This window comes from Pantherophis guttatus, chromosome 3, assembly GCF_059756535.1.
Source record: "Pantherophis guttatus breed Tessera chromosome 3, ASM5975653v1, whole genome shotgun sequence".
Taxonomy (NCBI): domain Eukaryota; kingdom Metazoa; phylum Chordata; class Lepidosauria; order Squamata; family Colubridae; genus Pantherophis; species Pantherophis guttatus.
This window is the reverse complement of record NC_142065.1, coordinates 53399863-53427384: the sequence shown is the minus strand read 5'-3', so window position 1 is coordinate 53427384 and position 27522 is coordinate 53399863. Positions and strand designations below refer to the sequence as shown.

General features: G+C 39.0%; 1 protein-coding gene across 14 annotated transcripts in view; it reads left to right on the top strand.

Moving 5' to 3' along the window:
• Positions 1-11563: 11563 nt before the first annotated feature.
• The window catches only part of INAVA (innate immunity activator), a 42867-nt gene continuing 26908 nt past the window's right edge, over positions 11564-27522 (top strand). For 2 of the 14 annotated variants that reach the window (XM_087889575.1, XM_087889580.1), the window contains exon 1: positions 24999-25142. The gene's annotated coding sequence lies outside the window, so the exon portion shown is untranslated. Of the gene's footprint in view, positions 12091-24998; positions 25143-27522 lie in introns of those variants that run through there. The other 12 variants (XM_034414740.3, XM_087889577.1, XM_087889571.1 and 9 more) reach the window with 12 other exon arrangements.

Below are 27522 nucleotides of genomic sequence, written 5' to 3'. Positions count from 1 at the left end.
AAACATCTCAAGAATTGTATCTCTTACAGGTGATGGAATTGCCCATAAGCAGTTCCTTATATAGGTGTCCGTTCTTAACTATGACTTCACATGTTATTTTTCAAGCTGCACCCCTGTTGTATTTGAATTATGTCATACAGAGAAGGCAAAACCACGAAACTGTCCCTCACTCATTTTGGCCATGTCATTTGAGAGAATTCATTGGAGAAAGAAATTATGTTTGGAAGAGTTAGCGGTAAAAGGAAACCAGCATATCAAAGAACACGGTGGCTGGACATCATAAAAGCTGACACGAGCCAGAGCACTGAAAAACTCAAAAGAAGTAGTACAAGATCGAAAGATGTGGAGAGACCTGGCCCATAGAATCACCAAGACTCCAACATGACAAAATGGATAGCATCATCAATACTATGTCATACAGGAGTACACAAGAGTGGAGCTTGTGTTGTGACCCAAGTTCCATCACTTGTCCCCTCTTGCTCCTCCATAGACCCCATAGCATCTCAGATCACATAGCAACAATTATTAAAAAAATAATAATAGAAAAGGCTTTGTAAATTATAAAGACATTTCTTCCTCCTTAAATAGCTTCTCTCAATAGAGAGCATATGCACCAAGACAAATTCCTTGTGTGTCCAATCACACCTGACCAATAAAAAATTCTATTCTATTCTATTCTATTCCAAATATATAGGGAACTGAATCCCCCACAGACCAGGAAAACACCAGGTAAGGAAATAGTGTGCCAAATATAGGTTTGGTATTTAACCTTTTTTTAGATATGCAGGTTGAGTTTTCATTATGTTGATGCAGAAACAATTATATATCTGGACACAACTTAAGTCTAATCCATGACTTTAAATGTACTTTTTCTCTTTAAATATGGACTTCTCCCAAAATCATTATTTGTGAACAATTATACACTGCTCAACATATTGGCTTTAATCGTACTGACTTCTTGGAACGATGATGGATCGTACTAATCTTAAGAATAAGTTTTAAATGATATAATAATTCTAACTGGAACATATAACCAGGAGAATCTTTTAAAAAGTAATAAGAAACTCACCATCTCCAAGTTAAGACAGGTGATCCTTTTTTCTCTGGTTCTCCATCATTAGCATGGAGAAGTTACAGAATGTTATCAACAGACAGATTGGAGAGTTATATTGGAGAATAAATAGACAGATTCTTCTCAATTTTTGAGCAGATTCATTAATGCAAGTATTACTTGGATGACCCAAGAGCCACTCTGCCAACTGCATTGTCTGACAACCGTTCACAGAGGATGTGGTCAGCTTAGCACAAGTTAACATTCAGTCTCTGATTCATATCATGCACAATGTGGGCACTACCAGAGCATTTTCTCATGGGGTACACAGACAGGGCAAACTAGACATATACCCTGATTCTTAATCACTAACTATAATTATTGCTGTAAGGGAAAAGACCTTCTGCATGACAGGAAACATGGCCAATGACGCTCAGAGGGCAATTCAGTTGCAAATTTACACGTTTGCTGATGAAACTGAACCAGACTTTAAGACTTACTGGAGGTGGCTGGTACAAATCTCTAAAAAGTGTTCAGAAACATACAGTAGATACTTGCTAGAGTTCACACATTTCAGCAGTAAAACTAAGACATAGCTACTACTGTATGGTATGGAATTTCTAAAGTTCTGCCAGGTCTTTTTTTACAGTTAGATAAGTTCTACTCATCATTGTGCTATAATAATAATAATAATAATAATAATAATAATAATAATAATAATAATAATAACAACAACAACAACAACAACAACAACAATAATAATAATGATGATGATGATGCCGACTTTGCAACAACAAAGTTGAAACTGTTTCACATTTAATATGTGAATGCAGCAAAATCGCACAAACTGATTACAAAGCTAGACACGACCGAGTTGCTAAATTAATCCACTGGTCATTATGTAAAAAATACAACTTTCCTGTATCCAAAAAGTCATGGGAACATAAAGTGGAAAAAGTTATAGAAAATGAGAAGGTGAAGATCTTGTGGGACTTTAGAATACAGACAGATTATCACTTGGATGATCACACCAAATATCACAGTTGTCAAAAACCAAAACATACAATTGACATTGCGGTACCAGGAGATGCCAGAGTCGAAGAAAAAGAACTGGAAAAAATCATGAAATATCTCGACCTGGCCATAGAAACTACACGGCTATGGATGAAACATGTCACAGTGATACCCATTGTCATCGGGGCACTTGGTACCATGTCCAAGAATTTCACAAAACACTTCAAGAAATTGCAGCTTCCTGCAATAACACCAATGGAACTGCAAAAAACTGCGCTACTCGGAACATCATATATTTTAAGAAGGTACTTGGTTGATACCTAGGACGCTGGCAGCAACCCGTATCAACCATTAGCACCAGTCAATGGTATTTGTGACACATTTTTAAATGTCCAGTTGACTTGAGTTTCATTTTTAATGAATAAAAGGGAATAATAATAATAATAACAGCAGGTAATACAGTATCTGAAAAAATGGTCCATGGATGTTGGAATCAATTGCATTCAATTTTGTCTTGTGTCCTTGAGTCTGCAGGATAGGAAAAAATTTGAGAAGTTTCCTGTTCTTTCTCTGGAAATATTGCCTGCATGCAGACAGTGGTTCTGCTGACTTAATCTAGCTACAAATATTTCCAGTATCTCTCTTTCCTTCTCTGATTTTTATCTCCATATTCAGTTTTAATTTTTCAGCTTCCTTCTGTCCCTCTGCTCACCTCTCTTTTTGGCACACAGATGGGCATTCTTGATTCAAACTATGGCTTGTAACTATTATGCCTCCAAATTGACTTTACTGTAGATTCATCCTGCAAGCTGTTTTCTTCTGATACTATCATCTGCCATTCCACTCATTTCAACCTTGTGCTCTAGATTAGAGGCCTTTTAAAAAGATCTCTTGATCCTCTGATTAACCTTTGCATGAAATGCAAAAGCTGCAGTGAGAAAGAAGATAGAGGAATTCCCCTGTCAATTTAGGTTTCTTAGCTGCTTTATGACAGTTGGAAAAATGGTAGCATATATATGAAATGTCTTACATAGAAAAGAAGAGTCGATAGGTAAACTGCCCAAGTCTGGGAGCATATTGGGTCAGGCAGCTATAAAATCTTGCTTTGGGTCACTCACAAAACTTCAAGAGAAATAAGGGTATTCTGCATGGAATTAGCTTTGGGATCGTTTCTTCTTAAAGTCATAAAATCATGGAGTTAGATGAGAACATAAAATAATTTAATCCAACCCTATGCAATGTGCAGGAAGACCATTTAAACAATCCCCCCAAAATGGCTACCCAGGCTCTTCTTCAAATCTCCAGAGATGAAGATCCCAACACTTTTGAATTAACAAACAGAGTAGACAGCTCCCTGGATCTCAGATGTAATGTGATTTGTTCATGGGCAATCCATGATTTTGGGACTGCTTGTGAACCCAGGAAAATGTGGTTTATATTATAAACTATTGTTTGAAATTGCTTCACGTGAACTTAAATCAAATGAATCAGTGCAGAACAGGTTAAATCACTATGTGAAACCACTGTCTGGTTTCACTTAAGAAGGGAAGCACACTCTACCCACATAGAAGGTGATGTACAAAGTACAAAGATGTGAATGTGGGTCCAATGTGAACTGGGAGTCTGCTCTCAAATGAAAAGATGGGGAAGGGAAGCCCAGAGAAATTTCAGAACTTCTGGGCATGGTACAGATTTCACAGCACGTTGCGCTGCATATTGATGTACACGTGTTGGTGTCCTCTGGTTACTTTTCCAAAGCAATGAGGCGTGGTTCTGCAGTTATGACCGCTATAGACTTATCTTGGGCTCAATACTCTCAATTGTGGGGGTTATGGCATTTGAAATCTTTGTGGTTATGGATTCTCTATGTTTGAGAAGTACTACAGGGGATTTTCATATACTGTGTAATGAGAGCAGGGGTAAAATCCATTTTTTTTCCCTACCGGTTCTGTGGGCGTGGCTTGGTGGGCATGGCAGGGGAAGGATATTGCAAAATCTCCATTCCCACCCCACTCCTGGGGGAAGGATACCTCAAAATCTCCATCCCCTCCACTCCAGGGGGAAGGATATTGCAAAATCTCCATTCCCACCCCACTCTGGGGCCAGCGTGGTATTTGCCGGTTCTCCGAACTACTCAAAATTTCTGCTACTGGTTCTCCAGAACCTGTTAGAACCTGCTGGATTTCACCCCTGAATGAGAGGCCATATGTCCTTTTCTGGTTTAATATTCTGCAATGTGTATCTTTCGCCTCCCTTACCACGAGTGCCATCTCTGTGTTGATACCCTTCCAATAATTTGTGGTGTTATGGACATGCAAGACTATCCCAACCATACACTGCATGACAAGAATAGTATTATTAAGGAACTCTACAGTGTCTCTATTATGCAGAATTGTGATATGCCCTGGTTGTTATGTGGACACTCCTTGACTCATTATCAAAAACACAAATGAATCTGCAAGCACACTCTCAGCCATCTTTTGCAAGCACACTCTCAACTGTCTTTTCAGTCCTTTTCGATTTCTCTAGTCATTCCATGTGTTTTGAAGTATGTGCATGTGCTTTGTAGATAAAACATAAGGCTGAAGAGTTCAACAAATTAGATTACAGTAGGATATGCAAAGTGACAGAATTTAGTTTGACAGTTGGCTGAGTGTAGGCAAAGCCTACCTGCATTTCATTCCGTCAGCAGCCAACAATCTTCTTCTTCAAGGAAATCATTCTTATATAACGTGTGTGTGTTGCGCTCTGCTTCCTATACTTTTAATATCAGAGAATTGGAAATCAGGAAATCTGTACTCTTGCATTCTCTGGACACAGGCATCGTTCACTGTGCCATTTTTTTCCTGCTAATAATTACTCTTTAGGAGCTCATTTGCTTCAGATAGTATACAAGGGAAGCCTCTCAGTACCTAGTGGTCCCCTTCTCAAGCCTAGATTCAATTTTCACATGCAAAATGAATTATCTGCTGGAAGGTGCCCATGAGCCCACATTGGAGACTACATGGGGGCTCACTGGGAAGGCAAGCCGAAGAACATGCCAGAGAAGATATCTTTATAGTTTTCAAGAATTAGACTAACTATGGCACAGACAATAGGAAACTTACTATTCTTGTGTAGGTGTGTAAGAATACTACCCCCATACACACAAATGTCCATTGTGGCACCTAAATGTCCTGGAATGCAGCCACAGAGTTACACATCTCCATCTCATGGTCTGAGAAGTTTCCATCCTAGATGGAAACTGGACTGAATAGCACACACATAAATTGAAGGTGACATTTTTTTTTTTTGATTTGATTTATATGCCGCCCTTCTCCGGAGACTCAGGGTGGCTTACAATGCGTTAAGCATTTTCATATTGTGGTGCAAAAATGGAAAATGCAGTTTAGAAAAGTGTCTATAATATACCATAACAATATGGTCCTGTACTATTGCATAGCAAATCCAGAATGATACTTCAGAGGACCCTCAAGCAGTGGTGAAATGTAAAATTTGTTACTACTGGTTCTGTGGGCATGGCTTGGTGGGGTGGATAATGTGACTGGGTGGGCGTGGCCAACTTTTTTTTTTTTTTACTTTTAAAAGCATTTTTTCTACAACCTCTTCGGCCAAAGAGGTTGTTTAAAAATGCTTTTAAAAGCCTCTGATGACCAGGCAACTCAGCTGGGATCGTCAGAGGCTTTTAAAAGCATTTTTTCGGCTGAAGAGGTTGTAGAAAAAAATGTTTTTAAAAGCCTCTGACGATCCCAGCTGAGCCGCATGATCATCAGAGGCTTTTTTTTTTAACTTTTAAAAGTATTTTTCAGGCCAAAGAGCCTCCGATGATCACGTGGCTCAGCTGGGCATGGGAGGGTGGGCAGGGATTTTTGCTACCGGTTCTCCGAACCACCCGCCACCATCGCTCCAGATCGGGCAATCTGGTCCGAACCGGGAGCATTTCACCCCTGCCCTCAAGGTTTGGAAAGGGAACATGACATGTCCATAGCATCCTGTAAGTGGAAGAAGGGCTGACTCAAGCCACATGACCAAGTCTCAGTGCTCAAATTGGCTGTGAAACAACCAATTGTTTCCATCTGTAACCACATGCAGATCTAAGCTGGCCTAATGGGAAAATACTACAAAAGCTCCCTTTTTATCAATCCTGCAGTGCCTCGAGGTGACTAGATGGAGCTGAGTGTTTACTGGTTGGATGCCCTCCCCATGGGGCGTTTGCAGCAGATATTTTTTCTTTGTGCCCTAGGGAAGAAACATCTGCTTCCTAGGACTGAACTCTAAACTTTCCTTGTGGGAGGCCAGCATCTTCACCACTAGACCGCTATGCAGTAATATTTGAAAATTTTTGACCAACTTCAGAATGTGGGGCAGATATGTGATGAAGACATAGCAGCTAGAAAGGGTTTCTGCTTTCTGGGATATGTCCATAGGTTAGGGCAATTAGAAAAAACTTTTTAGATTTGCTAAAATGGATGTATCATAAAAATGTTGTAAAAATTCAAGCAACCACTAGATGGCGCAAAAGAGTTAAGGTTTTCTGTAGTCTCTTGGTGTGGCCATATGGCTGCTGTCTATATTTTTGCTAGGATTGCTAACAACCATCAGTCTATTACAGTATTTCATCTCTTGTTAAGTAACCAGGTGTTTTACATCTGCTTCACAGACATATTGGATTATAACTTCTATTATTCCAAGCCACCCAATCTTCTGAATTAAATTTATAAGTGTCATTGTTCAACATCTACCAAACTAAAGATTAAGTAGGTCAGTAGGCAAAAAATGCAGTTCTGCAGAATCTACACTATTGTAATGAATTTATTAGAATGGGATCTAACTGTCTCAGGACTTTTTTTTTACAGTAAACAGCTCTCAACTCATAGGGTTGCACTGCTTGCAAATTTGCTATGAGAATAGTCTATTTTTAAAAAGGAAGGGGAATAAAATAGATACATGGACTTGCTCACAGATCATTTCATCTCATAGCAATCAGCATCTCTCAGCCTGCCCCCCCCCCAGCAGAAGTGGTGTTCATCTTTAAAACAATAGTGACAAAATTGTTTGCCCTCTAGCTGTTTTGCTCTTCCTATTGCCATTCCAGACTGCAATTTATAAAGAAGAGAACATACACATTTTAATAGCTCACCCCCAACAAATAAACTATTTGAACAAAACAATGGAAAATGTGATCTTTAGCCAACTGGCTTTGTAGGGAGGGCTGCTGAATTTTTCTGGAAAGCATTATTTGATTGATAGTCAGGTGGAATCTGTCTTTTAGTGGAATCATCCAATTGCTTTGGCTTTTCACACGGGAACAATATTTAGTATTGAAAGGATTGGAGTTTTTGAAAGCCAATTCATGAAACAGTGGGTGCATTTGAAATTCTGTCTCATGCAATATCTTAATCCATTCATTCCAAGTGCAAAAAATAAATCCAGATTGGGAAGTCTAGTTACTTCTTTTGTAAATAAGGCTTCAAAAAGCACACCAAACTAAAAATGGGAGCTACTCCCTTGCAAACAACTTTCCAGAAGTGTCTGTGGGTTCTTTTACCTGTTTCTACAATTGCCTACTTCTGTACTGTCTCATTTCACATTAGAATTACAAGAAGAAGATTGTTTTGAATAGTTTGTCAGGGAGATTTAAAAACAAACCAGTGCCTTGTAAAAATAGGAGGCAGCTGCCTTGGGGCCCAGAGGTGTAGAGAACACTGCTGGGCTTCCTTTTTTGTGCCCACATCTTGCCTCATACCTACCATGGTCATGAATGTGTGCAAAAGGGCTAACAGAGCTGAGCTATAAAGATCAGAAGGACACTATACCTTCAAGGAATTACATCTTTTGTGTAGCTCTTCATGGACAATCTGAATCCTCATCCTCAGTTTGCAGCTTTGCATAGTAGGCCAAGCACAGGGCCCCAATATGAAGAGCAACAAGAAAGGAAGGAGGGAGAGAGTAAAGGAAGAGCTGACACAGCTGCTGGCTTGAGTCACTTGTCGCTAGCTAGATGGCAGAATTTACTGGTTGGGGACAAGGGACATGTTGGGTAACTGAGGAGGGGAGGGGATGCCTTGCAGACCTGAGCAAGAAGAATTAGCTGGGTGAGCCTCTGGACTTCGCAGTGGAGGGGAAGAGGGGAGTGGGGTGGGGGAGGAGATCTAAGAAGTTAGTCTCAGCTCTATTTCAATAGAAGAGAATATATGTACAGGGTTGAATTCTTGGTGTTCTCTGAGCTTGGTTGCTTGCAAACATTTTATTACCTGATTAGGGAATATCATCCATTCTAGTAAGTGTGAAATTTGCTCCCTATTTATATATAGCGGCTTGCCCTGCTAATATTGGCCGGGTTGTGGTTGCCTCCTTGGTAATTCCTTGATTAGGGTATTGTTTTCCGCTTGATCATTTGTCTGGTAGTAATCCCTCCTTATCTGGGTATAGGTTGCTGGAAAGGTCTTTTTGTCTGCTTTATTGTCTCTTTTGGATGGTCTATAAATGTGGTTTATTTATATGCATATTGGTGACTGATTTGTCTGAGTGCCAAGTTTCCAGGAATTTCCTAAAGTTTTTGGATTTAGCTTGGTTTGCAATGCTAAGTTTCCCAGTTGAAACTGTGGTTGAGTCTGTCCATGTGTTGTGAGATTAAGGAGGTTTTGTTGTGTCTTCTAACTGCTAATTGATGTTCATGGCTGTGTTCTGCTAATCTTCTGTCTATTACAGGTAGCTGTTACAATTCTTACATTGTATGTTGTAGGTGACTCCTCTTTTTTCTTCTTGGTGTACAAAGTTAGCATCCACCCCTCTCCTAGAAGAATGAAATATTTTGAGAAATATTAAAGAGGCAGAATATTATATTTCCCTGGATGAGAAATGGAGAAACATGTTTTTTTAGAGGAAGGAAGCAGAGTCATTCTTAATAGCTCCCACCTTTCTTAATAGCTCTCAGCAGATGTCAGCAGTTAAGAGATAAAGAGATAGCTAGCTCTATTCATAAGCAAATTCCCTGCAGCAAGGTCTGAACAAAGGTAGGGTTAGCCCTCAGCCACAATAGGAATTGCCCAACAAGCCCCTTCAATGCATCAGCTAAACTTCAACCAAACTTAGCTCAGACAAACTCCTGGGATTTGTACATAGAACCATGGGAGTCTGACAACAGCCAATAGATTACATGTTCTTGCACAGGAACAGGAAGTTCAAGTGCAAAGCCCAAAAGAAGGTATAAATACGCCCCCGCCAACTCCATGTGGTCAGCTGAACCAGAACCATGTGCTTGGTGGTTCTGTTCATCAATAAATCACCATCTTTCCAATCAGCCTCCGTGTTTCCAGTGTTTTTCTCCTGGCTTGGAACTGAACCAGATGGATATTTCTTCCAACATTGAGAACTAGGTCTTTTAGTTTATTTAAGATGTTCTGGATGGCTTTGGTTAGTTTGTGATGCCGTGTGTTTGAAATAGTGTGTTGGCTCTTTTCCTGAGATGTTTTTGATGGTAGTGTTTGGTAGTGTTATTCTTTCCGTAGGTTCTGTTGGTTGTGCTCTAGCGCATTGAATGGCAAGACACTTTTTGATAAAAGTCGAGTAAGTATCCATTTTGTTGGAAGAGTTTGTAGAGGTGATCTGTTTCCTTTTTCTGGTGTTCTGGGCTGTTGTAGTGCATTTGTGCTTGTCTGACTAGAACTCACCAATCAGCGTCTGCAAGTAAACAACCAAGCTCAGAGACCACCAAAGAACTTACAGACCTCTATTTATCCCCCCATAAATGCAAGTGATTTTTTTTTTCTTTTGAGATAGAAGCACATAAACACTTAGGGTATAAAGCATGGGCACAGTGGCTTTTGGGCTTGTTTTGGATTTTACAGCTGTTTCTTCAATTATTTCATAAAATAAATATATGCAGATGCATATTCACCCAAAAGGAAAGCCAGCTTACTAAAATAGGAGAAACACAACATTAAAGGAATTGTGCAATATCCTGCTTTCCCACTTTATCAAGTTAGGGTTAATGAGTCTAGTGTGGAAATTTCCCCTTCTCCATGGATATGATAGCAGTTGTATGTATTTGCATCTACTTGTCATAGATCAGGGCCAAGATGGATTTTATCTATTCACCTGTCTGTATAGTATGACTGTGTGTTTGTGAGAGAGAGATGTCCAGCTATTTAATTTGGAAAATGATTTTAGACAAAATATTTGGAGGTATAATGATTTAGGAAAGGGGATAAATGAATGACAGGAGAGAAAATCTTTACTTACTGCCAGCATAGATAGTGTAGTAGAACTACACTGTGGACCCTTAAAATATAGTTTCTACCTGAAGTTTTGTACAATACAAGCTTTATGTTGCTAATCCCCAATAACACAGAGGTTTTTCAGGAAAGACTGAACAGCCACCTGTTTAAAATGGTATATGGCAGGGGTCCCCAACCCCTGGTCCATGGACCAGTACTGTGCTGCAGCATGCCAGAAACCGGGCCGAGCAAACAAGTGAAGCCCCATTCATGGGATGCAGGCAGCATACGAAACCACCCTCTTCGGTTCGCAGAAAACCTCTCTCCACAGAATTGGCCCCTGGTGCCCAAAAGATTGGAGCAGAGGTGGTATTCAGCAGGTTCTGACCAGTTCTGGAGAACCGGTAGCGGAAATTTTGAGTAGTTCGGAGAAGCGGTAAATACCACCTCTGACTGGCCCCGCCCACATCTATTCTCTGCTTCCTGAGTCCCAGCTGATTGGGAGGAAATGGGGATTTTGGAGTAATCTTCCCTTGGAGTGGGGAGTGGAATGGAGACTTTTCAGTATCCTTCCCCTGGAGGGGGGTGGGAATGGAGATTTTACAGTATCCTTCCCCTGCCACGCCCACCAAGCCATGCCCACTAAGCCAAGCCATGCCCACCAAGCCACACCCTCAGAACGGGTAGTAAAAATTTTTGAATCCAACCACTGGAACCATTGGAGGCTGCTGGTAGAGTCTCCTGCTTGAGCTGGGGGTTGGACTAGAAGACCTCTAAGGTCCCCTCCAGTTCTATTCTGAGTGATTGAACAAATAATTCTCAACAAAGGTATTATCCACAGAATTGGGTCCTAGTTCTACTATACAAAACATTGTGCAACAATTCTGGTGTTTTTTCCCCCCCTTAAATGTTTTTTGTCAATGAAAGACCTGAAAGAAGTGATGGCCAAGTTTTAACAAATTGCTTGGAGCATTTTTTTAAAACCCACCCTGCTGCCAGAAAAGTTTTATGTGAAATGATCTGTTTATAAAGACCAAACTTTGCTATATCCTCATAGGTATGTATGTATGCATGCATACATGCATACATACATACACACAGACACCTGATAAAATGAAAGCATTGTTTCTTCCGCTTGCTTTTCACTGGTTTATTAGTTTGGCATTGTGCATGTGGCTTAATTGACAGAGAATTCAGCTTAATCCATCACTAGTACGGCAGTAATAGCCATTTGCCAGGCTCACTTTTCTGAGGACTGATCTGAGGGGGGGGGGGATCCATTCTTTTGCCCGATAGCTTTGGGTCTCGCAGCCAAAAAGCAAGTGGAGCCGGAGACATTGTGTGTCTTGGAAGTTCTTTTATTCGGCAAATGACTTCTACCACTAGGGCTGAGGCAATCTAACCTTCAAAACAGGGACCCCCCAGAAAATGCTATTCCTACATAGTTAGGAATTAGTTTAAAACAACAGCATAACGAGAAGAAAAGAAGCTTTGAGTGTGAATATTTTAATGGCTTCTTTTTATGTGTTCTCCTAAGTGATTTCATGCACATGTTTGAAATAATTTGGCTAAGATATTCCACCCCTCCTTTCTGTGAGGGATTGGTATGCCCCAGGGACAGATGTCTTCAGATCTTTTAACATTTGGGATGTCGCTAATGCCCAAGTTAAATGAAATACCTAGTGGGGGTTGGAGGGAAATTTAGCAAAAGCACCAAGAACATGGAAGCTGCAGCAGCAACACAACTCTCATGCCTTCCAGGAAGTTAATGGAGAAGCTCAAAGAGAACCACTTCCTCCTTAAAAGGTAAGTGAAAACAAAGTAGAACTCTCTCTGGGTGTAAAATGTGGTCTTTCCACTAATAGTTCAACACTTCTGCATGGAGGAAACATTTTTTCCCTTGAAGTTAAGAGCAAATAATTCTTCTCAGTTAACTGATTCCTGGAAGTAATTTATAACTTTTGTTTTTCCCCTCTGAAATCTTGGAATAACAACCAAGAATTAAAGGAAAGAATGTGGGAAAGCTGACTTTATAGCAATTCTGTTACTGAAAAAGCAAGTTAATGCCATTTCCAGAGGTTTTAGACCTGAATATCACTAGCCGAAGATCCCCACTTATGCACCCATAGACACACACAGAAGCCAAATTCTCTGAATTAAAGCGTGCAAGTACAGGATTGGTGAGCATTACCAACTCTTTTTTTAGAAACTGCCTTTCTTTCTTTTCTTTTTTGATCAGCTGCTGTGCCTTAGGGAGTTACTGAAGAGAAATGCTTCTGAATGCATGAACAGGACATGGACCAGTGATTGCTTTCTTGAATCCTTTGTTAAGGAAGAAAGCTTTTTGGATAGAAGAGCCATAGAAGCATCACATCTTTTTTTTAAAAAAATTAGCTGTAGGTTTCTCTTTTCCAAATGAACCAAGTCTTTGAGGACAGATTTTTAGCTGATTACCATGAAAACTTTAGCACCTGGAAACAAATGCAGGATTTAAGAACCAGTTACAGGAAACATTTACAAAGCTGAAACTAATCTAGCCCTGAGTGTCACAAACAGGTTGGTGCTCAGCCTAGGAGTGTGTGGATTAAGTGATTGTATATAAAGTGTTAATTTCTTACAACAGAGTCCCTTGAAAAGTCTTTATAAATTTAGTAGGAGATAAGAAAGGATTTCTAGGTTGATTTGATTTATCAGACTTACAGATTCACATATTGTTAAAATTGTTTTTATTAAGCCACCCTTATATGCACCTATTGATTGATTGAATTGCACAGAGTGTTATATCTGATTATGGCATGTGGATACTCTGTGAGAAAAGGCCAGTAGCTTTTTCTATCATTTCACAAAACTCATACAATTTAATGTTGGATTAGAGTTGTAGCATTTGGTTTCTGATTTCGGATACTCTCCAGTACTCGTTAGTGCTATACAGGAATGAGTTGCTTCTGTATAAATATATATAACAAAAAATGTATGTTTATAAATTAGTATATTAATATGTTAATATGTATAAAAGATAATGGAACCACATGTATAGTTATATAGATGTAAGGGAAAAAATGGATATATAGCAAATGTATACCGATACGGAAATGTTGCAAAGAGGAAAACTGTTAAAAAATTTAAAAAACTGTTTAATAAAAATTTATTAAAAGAAAAAAAAGAAAAGAAAAAGGCCTTTAAGGAGAGAAAAAAAGGAATGAGTTGCTTCAAGGTAATTTAATATTTTGTACCAATTTATCATAAGACAATCCCTTGGTGTTTTAGAATATTAGCTTATTGTCAGCCTTTCTACGTCAACATCACATAACCTTGCAATGATGATATATCACATTTTTATATCTCCCTAATGTATCAAATGGTTATGTATCATTCAGTGGAGGTACTTGCCAATAGTAGTTAATGATTCAAATATAAGTTTTGTTTAAAATGGATTGAGCCTTTTGTATCTTCCACTACAAATCTCATGTGTGCGAAAAGTACTCATTTGTCTTTGATTATTCTGCAAGAATTAGAGTTTGACCTCCTTGTGAATTCCTGCTTATCTGTCTACACAGTGAAATTAATCTAATTTTTTGTTTGAGGCAACTATAACACATGTAGGATTCCTAGAGTGTTGATGTCATAATAATACAATTGCATTTGTAATGAGCTAAATTCCATTGATCTTGGATGGAGAAATTGTTGCTGAGGGACTAGCCTAGAAAGAAATTGTATGCCAGAAATAGAATTTAAGCCACTCTAGCCCATTTATTCATCTTTTTCATATCCCATCCTGGCTTTGCCACCTAATTTCAGGCATGTGAAAGCTTTTCCATGCACTATTACTTTTAAGGGTGAGCTTTGTGGTAACCTGTCATAACCCTAGTTAGTATAACATTCCATTCATTTATTGAATTGAATCCTAAATTCCTCTGTTCATACTCCCAGCATCGCTGGAAGATCCTGGCATAGACCTTTCAGTTTCCCACGGACAGGGAACAGTAGCTCATCAAAGACCCTGCTTGGATGATGGGTGAAATGCTTCAGGTTCCATGCCAGAATGAAGAGGGACTGAAACACAGCTGTGACATGCTTTATCATTCTGGAGCAAAGGAATTGGCCTCTCCTCTTGGTCTTGATGGGATGATGGATGGCCTGTATGTAGGGGGCACTAAAAGGGCACTTGTCCTTCACTGTTCTTTATTCTTGAAGAGCACATCTGGCAGCTAATTGAGAGAATGAGATGAATTCCTTCAGTGTTATGAAGTTAGCTCCTGTATGGCTGCCTAAGTAGACAGAGCCTGGGAGAAGGGAGATAGGGCATAGCTTTTTAGGAATAAAGCCAAATGGAATGATTGGACCATTTATGTTGAAATTCTTTTTTGCACTGTAGCTGGGGAAGCTCCCCGGAACACCCAATGTATAACACAGGTTATTTTGTACCCTGCTTCCTTTGGAAAGGGAACAGTTGAAAGAAGAGGAATAGTTGGCTTAAAAATCAGTCTGATTCTCAGGGATGAGCATATAAAGCTCAAAAGAAAAGACTGCTGTTTGCAGATCAACAGATTCTTTATTTCATAGCCGCTCCATGCTGCATTCAAACAGGAATAATCCATAGACAACTTCCCATTCCAATTCCCATTGGCACTTTGTTGCAGTGCCTCACTGCAACAAAGAGCCAAAAGATCAGTTTACTATATCATACATTATTTCTACAGAACCTATATTCCAAGTGTGACAGAGATGCTTTTTTTATGAATGGACAAAAGTACGGTTTTCAGATAATAGTTCTGCAGTGGTAGAAGGAATTGTAGGAAAAGATGTATAAAATAGAGCTCTATTATGTGCTAGAGGTTATCAGGTGCTAGTGTCAACTAGGAGAATGTCAAGAGTGGATGATGAATCTCAGATACAGATAGTTAATGAGCACAGAATATGCTGATAAGTAATATTTCTGCATTAAATGAAATGGATAGTTCCAAATTCTAGACAGAAACATTAATTTTTCATTTAATTTATGTTGTCTTAAGACAGCAATAGTAGAAAGGTTCAGTAGTGCTGCAACAAAAAAAGGGAGTTTATTACTTTTTCCCCCTCCCATGCAAAATGAAAGCCGTTCTTTGTTAAAGAAGGAAAGCCCCACGAAGAAGATCTCACAGTGGGGTGAAACAATTTTCCCTTCCTTAGAAAATGCATGCACGATCTAAGTTGAGAACCCCTATAGTCGGCTCAATATACCTCCAAGGCACCAGGGTATGGAAGATTGATGTAAGCTATTTTCAAAAGTCCTTGACATCATTTCATTCCAGCTGGCCCAATCTCAGGCATTGTTCTGTAATTCTCCTTAAGGTACCTGGGAAGTGGCAATTATATTGTAGAGGTGGATATTCTTATCAGTAGGTATTGGACAAATATTTACTTCTGGGGCTCTGTTTTCCTGGTAAGGCCTCTTTGTCTTTAACAGCTCATTATTAGCAGATGTATTAACAAAGCTTTTGTTATCATTTTATCCTGAAACAGCTTGCCTGCTTGGTAGGTAGACTTTTTCTTTCTAGTACAGGGTTTCTCAACCTTAGCGACTTTAAGTTGGGTGGACTTCCAATTCCGAAAATTCTGCCCTAGTATCTACAGTAGACCAATTTGGCAACAACAAAAAATTATTCTTGTTTTCCCCCACCCTATTGATATTGTGTTGGCCTTAAAAATAAAATTGAAAGAAACAGATTATTCTATGTTTACTATTCTGTTACATAGGCAGTTTCCTGTGATGCTCTTAACTCATAAGAGCTAACTTTGCTCCTTCTAAACAGTTTACTGTGCTGACAGTGTTTATGAAATAGCCCAATGTGCAGCTGCAGCAATTATTTAAACAACCTGTATGTGCTGGATCCATTACACACAGGGCTTTTCTGCATAGCAGCCTCAAGCTGCTTCACTCCTGTGTTGGAAATGAAGACAATTTAAGAAATCTCTTTCTGGATTTCCGATCCTTCCTCTGCTTTTGCCTTGGAGACGGCAAAAAGTGCAAAGAGCAACTAAGTTGATTAAAGGCCTGGAGACTAAAACATATTTTATTTTTACTTATTTATTTTATTTATTTATATGCTGCCCTTCTCCGGAGACTCAGAGAGGCTTACAATGCGTTAAGCAATAGCCTTCATACTTTTGTATATTTATACAAAGTCAGCTTATTGCCCCCACAAACTGGGTCCTCAATTTACCTACCTTAGAAAGGATGGAAGGCTGAGTCAACCTTGAGCCTGGTGAGATTTGAACTTACAGTACTTGCAGACAGCTGGTATTAATCACAATGCTATCAGTCTGCTGAGCCACCAGGCTCAGAAAGGTTGCGGGATTTGGGTTTGGCTAGTTAGAGAAAAGAAGGACTAGGGAGGATATGATAGCAGTATTCCAGTATTTGAGAAGTTGCCATAAAGAGAAGGGGTCAACTTATTTTCCAAAGCACCAGAGGGCAGGACAAGAAACAATGGATGGAAATTAATCAAGGAAAGAAGCAACTTGGAATTAAGGAGAAATTGATTGAATCCTTGCCTCTGGCACCACATCTTCTTCAGCCTCCTCGCTGTCCGACTTGCGCGCCAGCTGCACAGGCTGCTGGCGCAGCACCACACCAGCCTCCTCATCGTCGGGATCAGCAACAATCTGCGCAGGCCGCTGGCGGGCCACAACAGCTGGCATAGGAAAATGCAACTTTTGATGTGTAGCAAGAAAAGAAACATGGGTATGTGGGTGTGTGGGTGTTGTGCCTTCATGGTGGGCTGGTTGTGGGTAGAAGACAGCATCATGCATTCCTTGAGAAACTGCAGCTTGTGTTTCCACTGGGGAAGTCTGGATGTGTACATCAGTCAATAATCCATTGCCACAAGATTCTCCCTTCAGGGTTCTTTAAAGTGTGCAAACATGCACACAGCCAGGCAGTGAAAACACCATGTTTGGTTAAAAGCAGTTCAGTGTAACGATCCCTCCCCTGTATTTTAACACTTTAACTCGTATCTTTGATTATGACAATTTCATATATTATAGAGATAAACATGGCTTGGAGAATTGAGTGTATCAACTCCATTGCCAGGTGGGAAAATACAGAGGGCTAAAGAAAAGTAAGCGTTTAAAAAACATTCTGAAGAGAGGACTAAATGATTATCATTAAAAGAGCCTGGGTTCGTAAAGATTTGGAAGAAAGGAAAAGTGATGTGTTGTGATGTCCAGACCCTTAATTTGGGATGGAATATTTGGTGTATAATGATTTTGAAAAGTAGAAAGAATGGCAGAAAAAGAAAATGACAGAGACAAAAGGGTAATTTGGTTTATTACCATGTTAGGCTTTGGTTAAAATTATATTATGAACTCCAAAATAAACAATGCCAAAGTTTTGCACCAGCTTTGTACTGTTTTGTTTTATTAAGCGTAAGTAGCATGCAGTACTCTTGACAAATTATTTTGAGAGAATGTGACCTTTGATGGAAAAAAAATTCCCAAACCTTCACGTTCTCCATAGTTTTTAGAACTTTAGACTATATGATGATAAACATTGAATGTCTCACTCTCTTTCTCTCAATGCTTTTAGCAAAGCTATTTCCATTATCCTTGCAGCAAGGCTTAAATGACTCCCCAATTCTGATTAGGTCAACACTTAAACATACATGTCATATTATTGGGGTACCAGTTTTAATCTTTATCTCTTTCTTCATGTTAATTTAAAATAGGTGAATTCTGCCTGGTTTTGGTGCTCTGATCAAAATGTTATCCATAAAAAATGAGATTTTCTTTTCTCCTGTCTCTTTACTTCTTGTTCCAGAAAACCTTCATATCCTTGTTAGAAAAAAAGCATTCATTACTTGTCACTCACTATTTCTAAAGAGAAAGGCAAAAGGTAAATTAGTTGCTGGCTGTTCTTTGAAAGGATATTTAGGTTTTGACCTACATTTTCAAAGTGAGGTGTGGCTACGCATTTGGAAATCTTCAATGGAAAATAAAACTCTTTAGATGTTGTTTCAAATTGTGACATTAAAGAGAAAGAGTTATAATATAAGAAGGTAATAGTTAATAATTTGCTGGCCTTCAATTCTTCAACATAAGGAAGTAACTATCTCCAGAAATCAGAGGAAATGACATTCAAAGATGAGGATTCATAAAAAGTTCTAAAAGAGCACAGGTGACATTACAGAAAATATTTATTGCTTACATGATGTGGACAATAACTCAGTTGCCTCAGCTTACAGTTTCTGAGCCTTTTGCTATTAAAGCGGATTAGTAAATGGCTTAATATTTCTTTTGAACCCAGGTTAAATACTTGAATAATCTTTTTGGCTGGCATCTAATGTGATACAGAGTTCCTAATTTCTATATTCAAAGTGGATCTATTTCAAATACTTAATGTAATATACTACTTTTATACTTAAGTATTGTACTAACAATTTAAAGAACAGGATACAGGGACCCTCAAATAGATATGGCAATGCATGTTTAATGGGCTTTGGCATGTTTCAGTAATCTTGGATGAAAAAAAAAAGGAAAGAATTCAGAATTACTTTTGGTAGACAGAAACATCAAGACAAAACTTGTTTGCATGAAATAGAACAGGAAAGTTGCTTTGGAATGAGGAAACTAGGATGTTATACCACATGTATTAGATTTTTGTTCTTGGATTTCAGTAGCAGTATTTTAGATAACAATGTTCCAAACTAAGTGGGGTTTTGAATTATGATTGGAAGAAAATAGGAAGTTTGTAGAGATGGTATAATAATGTAATTAGAGACTCATGCTGTATTTACCGGTATAGCCTTTGTATTTTGAACTGTAAAAATTTTGGACAGTTTTCAAAGACAAATCCATGCCAAATACATTCTACTACTTACATTTGGACCTGTCTTTTCCTGGAAAGAACGCAGCTGGCATGTTGTATCATTGAAACAGCAAAGCTTCATTTAGCTACATTTTCAATTTGATCCAGATACCGACACCCTTCCAAGCAAAACACCTGCTCATTTAGAAGATAATACAGGTAGTCCTTGTTTAGCGACAGTCTCATCAAATGACTACTCACAGTTCCAATGGTGATGAAAAAGTAATTTTGTCTGGCAAGATCCAGGAAGAGAGCCTTGCCCCCACCCTTTGAAACACCTTACCCCAGAGGTGAGGTGGGCCCCCATTCTTCCGGCCTTCAGGAAGAGTGTTAAGACAAATCAAAAGGTTTTAGGCAACCATGGGAATGGATGGTGTTGTGAGGGTGTTCTCTCCATTTTTTTAAAGCTTTTTAACTTTTAATACTGTAACCCAGTGGTGAAATCTAAAATTTATTACTACCGGTACTGTGGGTGTGGCTTGGGGGGGTGGGTAATGTGACTGGGTGGACGTGGCCAATTTTTTTTTAAAACCATTTTTTTCTATAACCTCTTTGGCGAAGAGGTTGTAAAAAAATGCTTTCAAAAGGCTCTGACGATCTCAGCTGAGTTGCCTGATCGGCAGAGACTTTTTTTCTTTTAAATGCCTCTGCCGATCAAGCAACTCAGCTTGGATCGTCAGAGGCATTTAAAAGAAAAAAAGGGTTTGTTTTTTTTTAAAAGCCTTTGACGATCCCAGCTGAGCCGCGCGATCATCAGAGGCTTTTTTTTTTTTACTTTTAAAAGCATTTTTTAGGCCGAAGAGGTTGTAGAAAAAATGCTTTTAAAAGTAAAAAAAAAAGCCTCTGATGATTGTGCGGCTCAGCTGGGCATGGGGGGGAGCAGGGATTTTTGCTACCAGTTCTCTGAACCACCCACCTCCATCGCTACCGGATCGGGCGATCCGGTCCGAACCGGGAGCATTTCACCCCTGATGTAACCCTATATTTTAATTGTGTCTTTAACTTTATTTTTATTTTCTGCTTTTATATTTTGTGACATGTTTTTGTTGTAAACTGCCCAAGTGACTTCAGTGAGCTGGGCAGTATAGAAATAAAATAAAGTAAAAATTTTTACAACCAATTCCTGCATTTACTACCACAGGTCTGTAAAGCAAAGGAAAGCTGAAGATCATAAGCACTCTTGTGGTTTCACTTAGCAACCACTTCATTTAACGACCAAGGTGCTAGTCTCAATTGTGATCACTAAACAAGGATTACTATACAGTCCCGTTCAAGAGACACAGAATACTGAATAAGTGTCTATGGAGATTCCCAGTCATCCAGGTCATGGTTGTCCCAAAGGTGCTTTTTCAATAGCTGAAGAAGCTTCTTAGATGAGAAGCGAAACGCCTTCAAAGAAAAACCAGACAGTCCAGTAGTTGCCTCTTGAAAAAGCACCTTTGGGAATACTGAATAAACCATTCCACCAAGAAATAGTACTTCTGCCTTCCTTATGTTAAATCTGTTGCTTTATCCACATCACATTACTCATCGGGTAGGTTCTTTGTGTCTATGATCACTTCTCGGACATCAGTGATGTTACCCTAAGAAAGCCAGCTACCTCAAAGATATGGCTGCTCTTACAGCTGTAGTATAGTTTGCTGATAAGTTTGATCAATGGTCAAATTCTATGGAGGTCAAAGTTGAAGGAAAAATTGCAACAGATATGCTTGGCACTTTATCTTGAGCTATGGTAAATAGGCCCCGAGGGCTTGTTTATTTCAATAAACATTACATTTAAATTTTCTTTGGCTACATGAAACACAGAACGAAACCAGAGGAGTAAAGTTCCCAGGCTTAAGATTTGCACTGCTGTGCATGTGCGGAGCTGTACTTGCTTGATGTACAAATTATTTGATCAAAGTAGACCAATCGGGACAGGAGCCTTTATGATTGATACACACGCTAAAATCAGTTAAGCAATAGCCTTCATACTTTTGTATATACCTGCTTAGTAGGGCTTTTGGCCCCCACCTAAGCAATGTTCTTTTTTATACAAAGTCAGCTTATTGCCCCCACAATCCGGGTCCTCATTTTACCTACCTCGGAAGGATGGAAGGCTGAGTCAACCTTGAGCCTGGTGAGATTTGAATTTGCAGTAATTGCAGGCAGCTGGCAGCTAAGTGCTACTTAACAGCACTTTAGTCCACTGCACCACCAAGGCTGTAGTCTCAGGCGAGCTGGAACTCACTTTATGGGTAAGAATAATTGAAGAGTGAAAACTGAATAGACAAATGAGGCAAACCAGAAATTAAACCCAAAATCAAAGCGGGATTGAAGCACAAGCCAAGAAGTAGGGCTAATGAGCAAGTCAAATGTTAGAACTGAAAAAAAAAGAAAAAAACGCAGAAACACTGCAGGTTTCTTAGTCCAGGTAGGTTCAGCTTTTATATTTTTTTCCTTTTATATTCCTTCCAGGGACCAGCTTGGGTGGGCAGAACTTTACCTGAGGATATTTCACTAAGAAACCTCAGTTATCAGTTTAGTGATTTCCCATACAGGATAGCTGCTGGCAATCCCATCACCTGCTAATTGGTTTGCATCCGTGACTGAAATGTAGGATACGAAAGAACTTGAACTGCAGTATTTCTTAGTTCTTTTTTTTTATGTTGTTGAAAGGATAAAATAGCAAACACATGCTGATGTAATTGTTCCTAATATTTATTATTTGACTTGATTTCTATCCCTCCTTTATTACTCTATAGGTAACTCAAGGTGGCAAACATACATAACACTCCTTCCTCCTCCTGTTTTCCCCATAATAGCAACCCTGTGAGGTTGGGCTGAGAAAGACTGACTGGATCAAAGTCAACTGGCTGGCTTTTATGCCCAAGGCAGAACTAGAACATATGGTCTCCAGACCACACTTGAATCACTACAACAAGCTGGCTCTTTATTTATATTGTTAATATTCTTGTCTGTACTGTTTTCAGTGGAAATAGAATAAGGAAACAATAGAAAGGGAAATTTATTTTATCTGTACCATAAAGGAGAAAAAAAACCCTGATTTTCTAAGTTTCTATAATGACTACTTACTGGAACAAGTAAAACTATCAACATAGTATTTATCTTGTGTACCCATAACCTTTGGTTAAAAATCTGAGGGACTACTTGTCTACAACTGGGCCTATACACAAGGGCCTATTGCAGTGATGGCAAACCTTTTAGAGACCGAGTGCCCAAAAACCACTTATTTATCGCAAAGTGCCAACACGGCAATTTAACCTGGATAATGTTTTACTATCTAAAATAATGTTAAGCATCGCAGAGTTCAGAGTTCCAAGAGAAACGTGATAAATGCACTTTTATGCCCCTTCATTTTTTTTCAGCTTTTGAAATATTACGTTTAGCAACAATATCATCTTCTCTTTCTCTCTCTTTCCCCCTCCCTCTCTCTTTCCCTTCCTCTCTCTTTCTCTCTATCTCTCTCTTTCCCTCCCTCCCTCCCTCTCTCTCTGCCCGCTGTGAGAGAAACACGATGGAGCTGGGCTGGGGCAATGGTGTACATGCCCATAGACAGGGCTCTGAGTGCCACCTCTGGCACTCGTGCCATAGGTTTGCCACCACTGACCTATTGGAAATGTGGGTATTTTTAAAAAGTATCACTATATGCAGGTAGTCCTTGATTTACGACCACAATTGGGCCTGGAATTTTGGATATAAATTGGGGCGGCTTTTAAGTGGGTCACCATGTGATCCTACGTGACTTTGTGGTCAATTTTACGATGGTTATTAAGTGAGCCACATAGTCATTAAGTGAATCCAGTATATCCAATGGGTGTCTTTTGTTGTTTCCTGTGGAAAAGAGCAAAAGCTGTCACAAATTGTGGTCACAATGACAATGGAATAGTGCAACTGGTTATAAATGCAAGCCAGTTGCCACCAAGTGCTTGAAATGCGGTCATGTGATGGGGACAGTATGATGCTTTATGATGGTTGAAAGGGCTTTAGAGGCTGTAAAGCACCCTTTCTGAGGCCATCATAACTTTGAACAGTCATTAAGCGGATGGTCATTAAGTGAGGACTATCTGTACACTCACAATTAAGCTGATTTATGGCTAAGCCAAACCTGATTTTTAAAAACATATATATACCAATATATATATTTACTTTTAATTAAAGGGAAACAAATGTTGGGTTTGTTTATCCTTAACAGCTACTTTCTAAAATGTAGTCAAATGCTTTGGCCCTCAGCCTGGATGAAGCTACTGTGTTGTTTAATGATCATGCTTGGAGGCAGTTTTTCTGTCCTGTGACACAAGTGCTGATAGTGGCAGGCTCGAGGGATGCCAAATGGACGGGCCTTACCTTTGTGTGACAGGATTTGTCCCTCTTTTTTTCCCCAGCCTGGTGCCTTCTAGGTGAGTTGGGCATTCTGTAAGTTTTATCTTCAAAAAGTTGAAGCAAAGGCAGTATTGCTTTGAGTCATCACAATCTGCAAGGCCGCAGAGCTTAGATAACAGTAGCCACCCACATGAAACCTAGTTCACAGTGTATGTTTATTGCAGGGCCTGGATTAAAGGTGATTATATGCCTGACTTTAGTTCCACACCTTTATCTCAGTAATGGCAAATATTTTGAATGCAGGAAATGGCTAACCTGCTTTTGAATTAATGTTTTTCTTTCATTCCCAACTGGACCTGTGTATATTACTTTAGGTTTCTATATCATCCCTCATCAGTAAATATTTTAAGTGCTGCTTTTCTTCCACTGCAGTATATAGAGAAGTGGTAGTTGAAAGGCGCCCGTCTCTGTTAGTTCTCTCTTTGAGAAAAATGGTGACTTTAAACATTAATAACAGATACACTTTGCACTTTAATATCATAGTTTTAAAAATACTATTAATTGCACATTTTTGTTTACAAAATGTGGATAAACTTCTGATTTCATGAGTGGGTTTATAAAAGTTAAAACACTACAGTACTTAATAAATAAAGGGGCCCTTCAATTCATTTGCTGACTGCTATTTTTATAGAAAAAGCAGCTTTGAAATGCAATGCTCCTTGATTCTTCCACTATCCAGTGCTTTTTAAGTTTTAAGTTCTTTTTAGAACTTTTAAGTTCTTTAGAACTCATCTGGAATTCCGTGTGGCTAAAAATTACTTGTGAACAAAGGGTTAAACACTCCCCCAGCTGTGTTTTTCTACAGTACAGTACCGCAGACGACCTCTTAAAGCTGTTTTTTAAATTTAATATTTATTTATTGGTTCGATTTATATGCTGCCCTTTTCCGGAGACTCAGGGCGGCTTACAATGCATTAAGCAATAGCCTTCATACGTTTGTATATACCTGCTTAGTAGGGCTTTCGCCCCCCCCCCCCAGTGGTGTTCTTTTTTATACAAAGTCAGCTTATATATATTAGTTGTCCCACTGTATTATGTTTTTGAGCATAACATGTATTCTATTGAAAACAGCATTAGGAAAAACAGCCTTCACATTGATTGGATTACAGAACTATAGGAATAGTCTGGTAGTATTTTCATGCTAATGAACTCTCTTGCTGATCATCAGAGAAAGTGCTCAAAGCGTGTTTCTCTGGCAGTAAGTTACAAAGGCAGAAAATACATTTTCATATGTGTGGACTTAGAGGTGACTGCAGTGGGTTATTTCAGCTTTCCCTGCTTATCCAGGACTAGGGGATTCCTTGCTAACTTTTGCAAGAGATGTTTAATAAAGTCCCTCCCTTCTGGTGTTATGTGTCAGCTTGTCCTTTTGTGCCTGGAAGGATTTGGCTCCACTGATTATCTTGAGCTGAAAAGGTATTGCTCACCTGCCCTGCTTCTCTGACTCAAGTCAAAACAAGTAACACAGTTTCTTTGGAACAACCAGAGTGAGGCAGTACTGGGAAGAGAGAAGGAAGGGACTGGAAACGTGAACAAAAACTGCATGCAGTTGCAGTAACTTGGATATTAGGAACAAACCTCCCTGATCTTCCTCTCAGTAGCAAGTACTTGGAAGCAAAGCCCACTAAAGGTAAGACTGCTTTTTCATTCCAGAAGGGTGGCAGGACAGCTGGTAACTGAGAGCACATATTAGAAAACAGCATTTTGATTTTGTTTAATATATGACTTTCCAGGTTTTTTTAAAATCTTCAAATGATAAGTGGAAATCCATTGAAACCTGTTAATTGTGATGATGAGTCAATATTTGGGTTTTAAATGTAAAAGAACAGGAACTCTGTTTAAATCAATTATAGAAGTCTTCTGTATATAGATATTTTAATATAGTATTGAGATTCTACGTGGAAATTAGCAGCAATTAAAGAAAAGTCTTCATACAGATTGCTATGTAAGCTTCACAAGTCTTTTTGCTCTGATCAGTGACAGCTTCAACAGCCGTGTTCTTGTATTTAATTGTGTAAGTTACTTGTAATTTTTTACACAGCTTACTTTTTCTTGGCGAATCTGTAACAAATAACGTGGACTCTAGATCCAGAAAGGTATTCTGTAGTTCCTTCAATTCATTTTCAGCGTCTGGAGGACAGGACAAAAAGAGAAGGCTATGAGATGGACAAACATCTCAATGGAAGCAAGAGAGAAAAAAGAAAATTCAAAATTGCTTTTTATATTTAATGCAAATATCTCGGATTTTTGGATCAGAGGGAACATTCTAGGCAGAATTGCTTGGATGTAGCAAATGAACAAGAATCTTTGTCTTTATTCAGCCAGCCACAGTGATTAAGAAGTATATTGGGAATTGAGTCTGCATTGCTGAGTGGCAAACAAAGATCAGGGACCTCTGATGACCTTATCAATAGGACATGACATAGCACAGGTATTGGAATTGATAAGTCTGTACTGTTTCATCATGCAGCTTCTGACTAGCTAGCTTTCCTCATCATAGACTTGGGCTGTGTTATCTAAGTTCTGTAATGATGTTTGGCACCTGCATATGGCTAACTCAGCAACCTCCATATTTTTTTTAAGCTAATTTGTGACTTCTGCCAGTGAAGAAATAAAGTCTCCCTGTTCCTTGGTCATGTTTTAGTGGTGCTTTCTGATTCCTCTATACTGGCTTACTAGCTGTGGCTGCATCCAGTCCCCAGGTTGTGACAGACTGGTTCCTAAGTCTGTCTTTAAATCAAATTTGTAGGTAGGTCAGAATTGTTATTTAGCATTAATCAAATGTTTGTCTTAGTAGATATTATATATTATAGTTTTCATAAGTATGTTATAAATTATAGTTTCAGATGCTCTATTATTCTCACTTTATCCTTTAAATTTGTTCCAACTGTTGACCCACCATAGCCTAATACTTTTCCAATGGTATGGTGTTTCACATCTTTCTGATTACTTTATTATTTTCACTTTATTGTCAATCATGATTAGTTTTCCTTTTCTCTGATGCATCATCAGTGCTTGCATTGGATTTACCCCTTGGAGGCATGGTTACCAGGGTAAATAAGAGAAAAATGTAAGCCAAATATGAAGTTGCATACTCAATGCTGTGTTAACGACAGTGTGTTCTGGCAAAAATCCTTCCTCCAGCCGAAGAACCACTGACACTGTGCAGTGTTTTCATGAGCATCACAAAGTAGTGTGTGTTTGTCGTTCTAAGCCATCGTATTTAACTCAAATGCTTGATAGGGTAGGCTTTATGACAATCTGTTCAAAAATACAAGTTGCCCATAAATCAGATGTTCTTATCCTAGGGATTGCCTGTACCACGTTAGTGCCATATCATGCAGTGAGACCTGACCGGTCACCCTGCATTATAGAACAGGGCAAGTTGGAAATAGGGTTTTACTTTAATTATGGGAGTTGTAATTGTGGAACTTGAAGGATGGGTACTCTGCCTTCAAAGGAAGAAAGGGGAATCAGCAAGACATCATTAAGATAATAGGAGGGTTTATCCAGCTACAGGGAGGGACCTTGTTGCTATCACCATCCATTTGGTTTCCATAGCAAAAAATGTGACCACCCGATCCTAGTTCAAAAGCAGTGCAAACTATATTTGTTAGGGCATGAATTTCCACAGGTAATTTCAGAAAGATTTGTGCATTGCCCTGGTTATATCAAAGTTTATATTCTCCCAGCCAAATACACTTTTTCGTCCTACATATGCGTCCTATTAATACTATTACTCTATGTTAAACACAGAATACCATGGGAAGTTATTTGTTGGGAGAACATAACATTGAAGGAGCTTCCAGGGTGTACACCCTTTGTTTCATGAAGCAGAAACAGATGACCAAGCTTCACAGGGTGTGAGAGAGCTGGGAGGCTGCTGGGGGAAATCTGGGATAATAATTGCAAGATTTTAATCTCTTAATTGTTCAATTAGTCAATTAAAGTAGGACAGTTAATTAAAAAAATAATTCAACCAGTAGGCAGCCCTGTTTTGACTTTGGTGG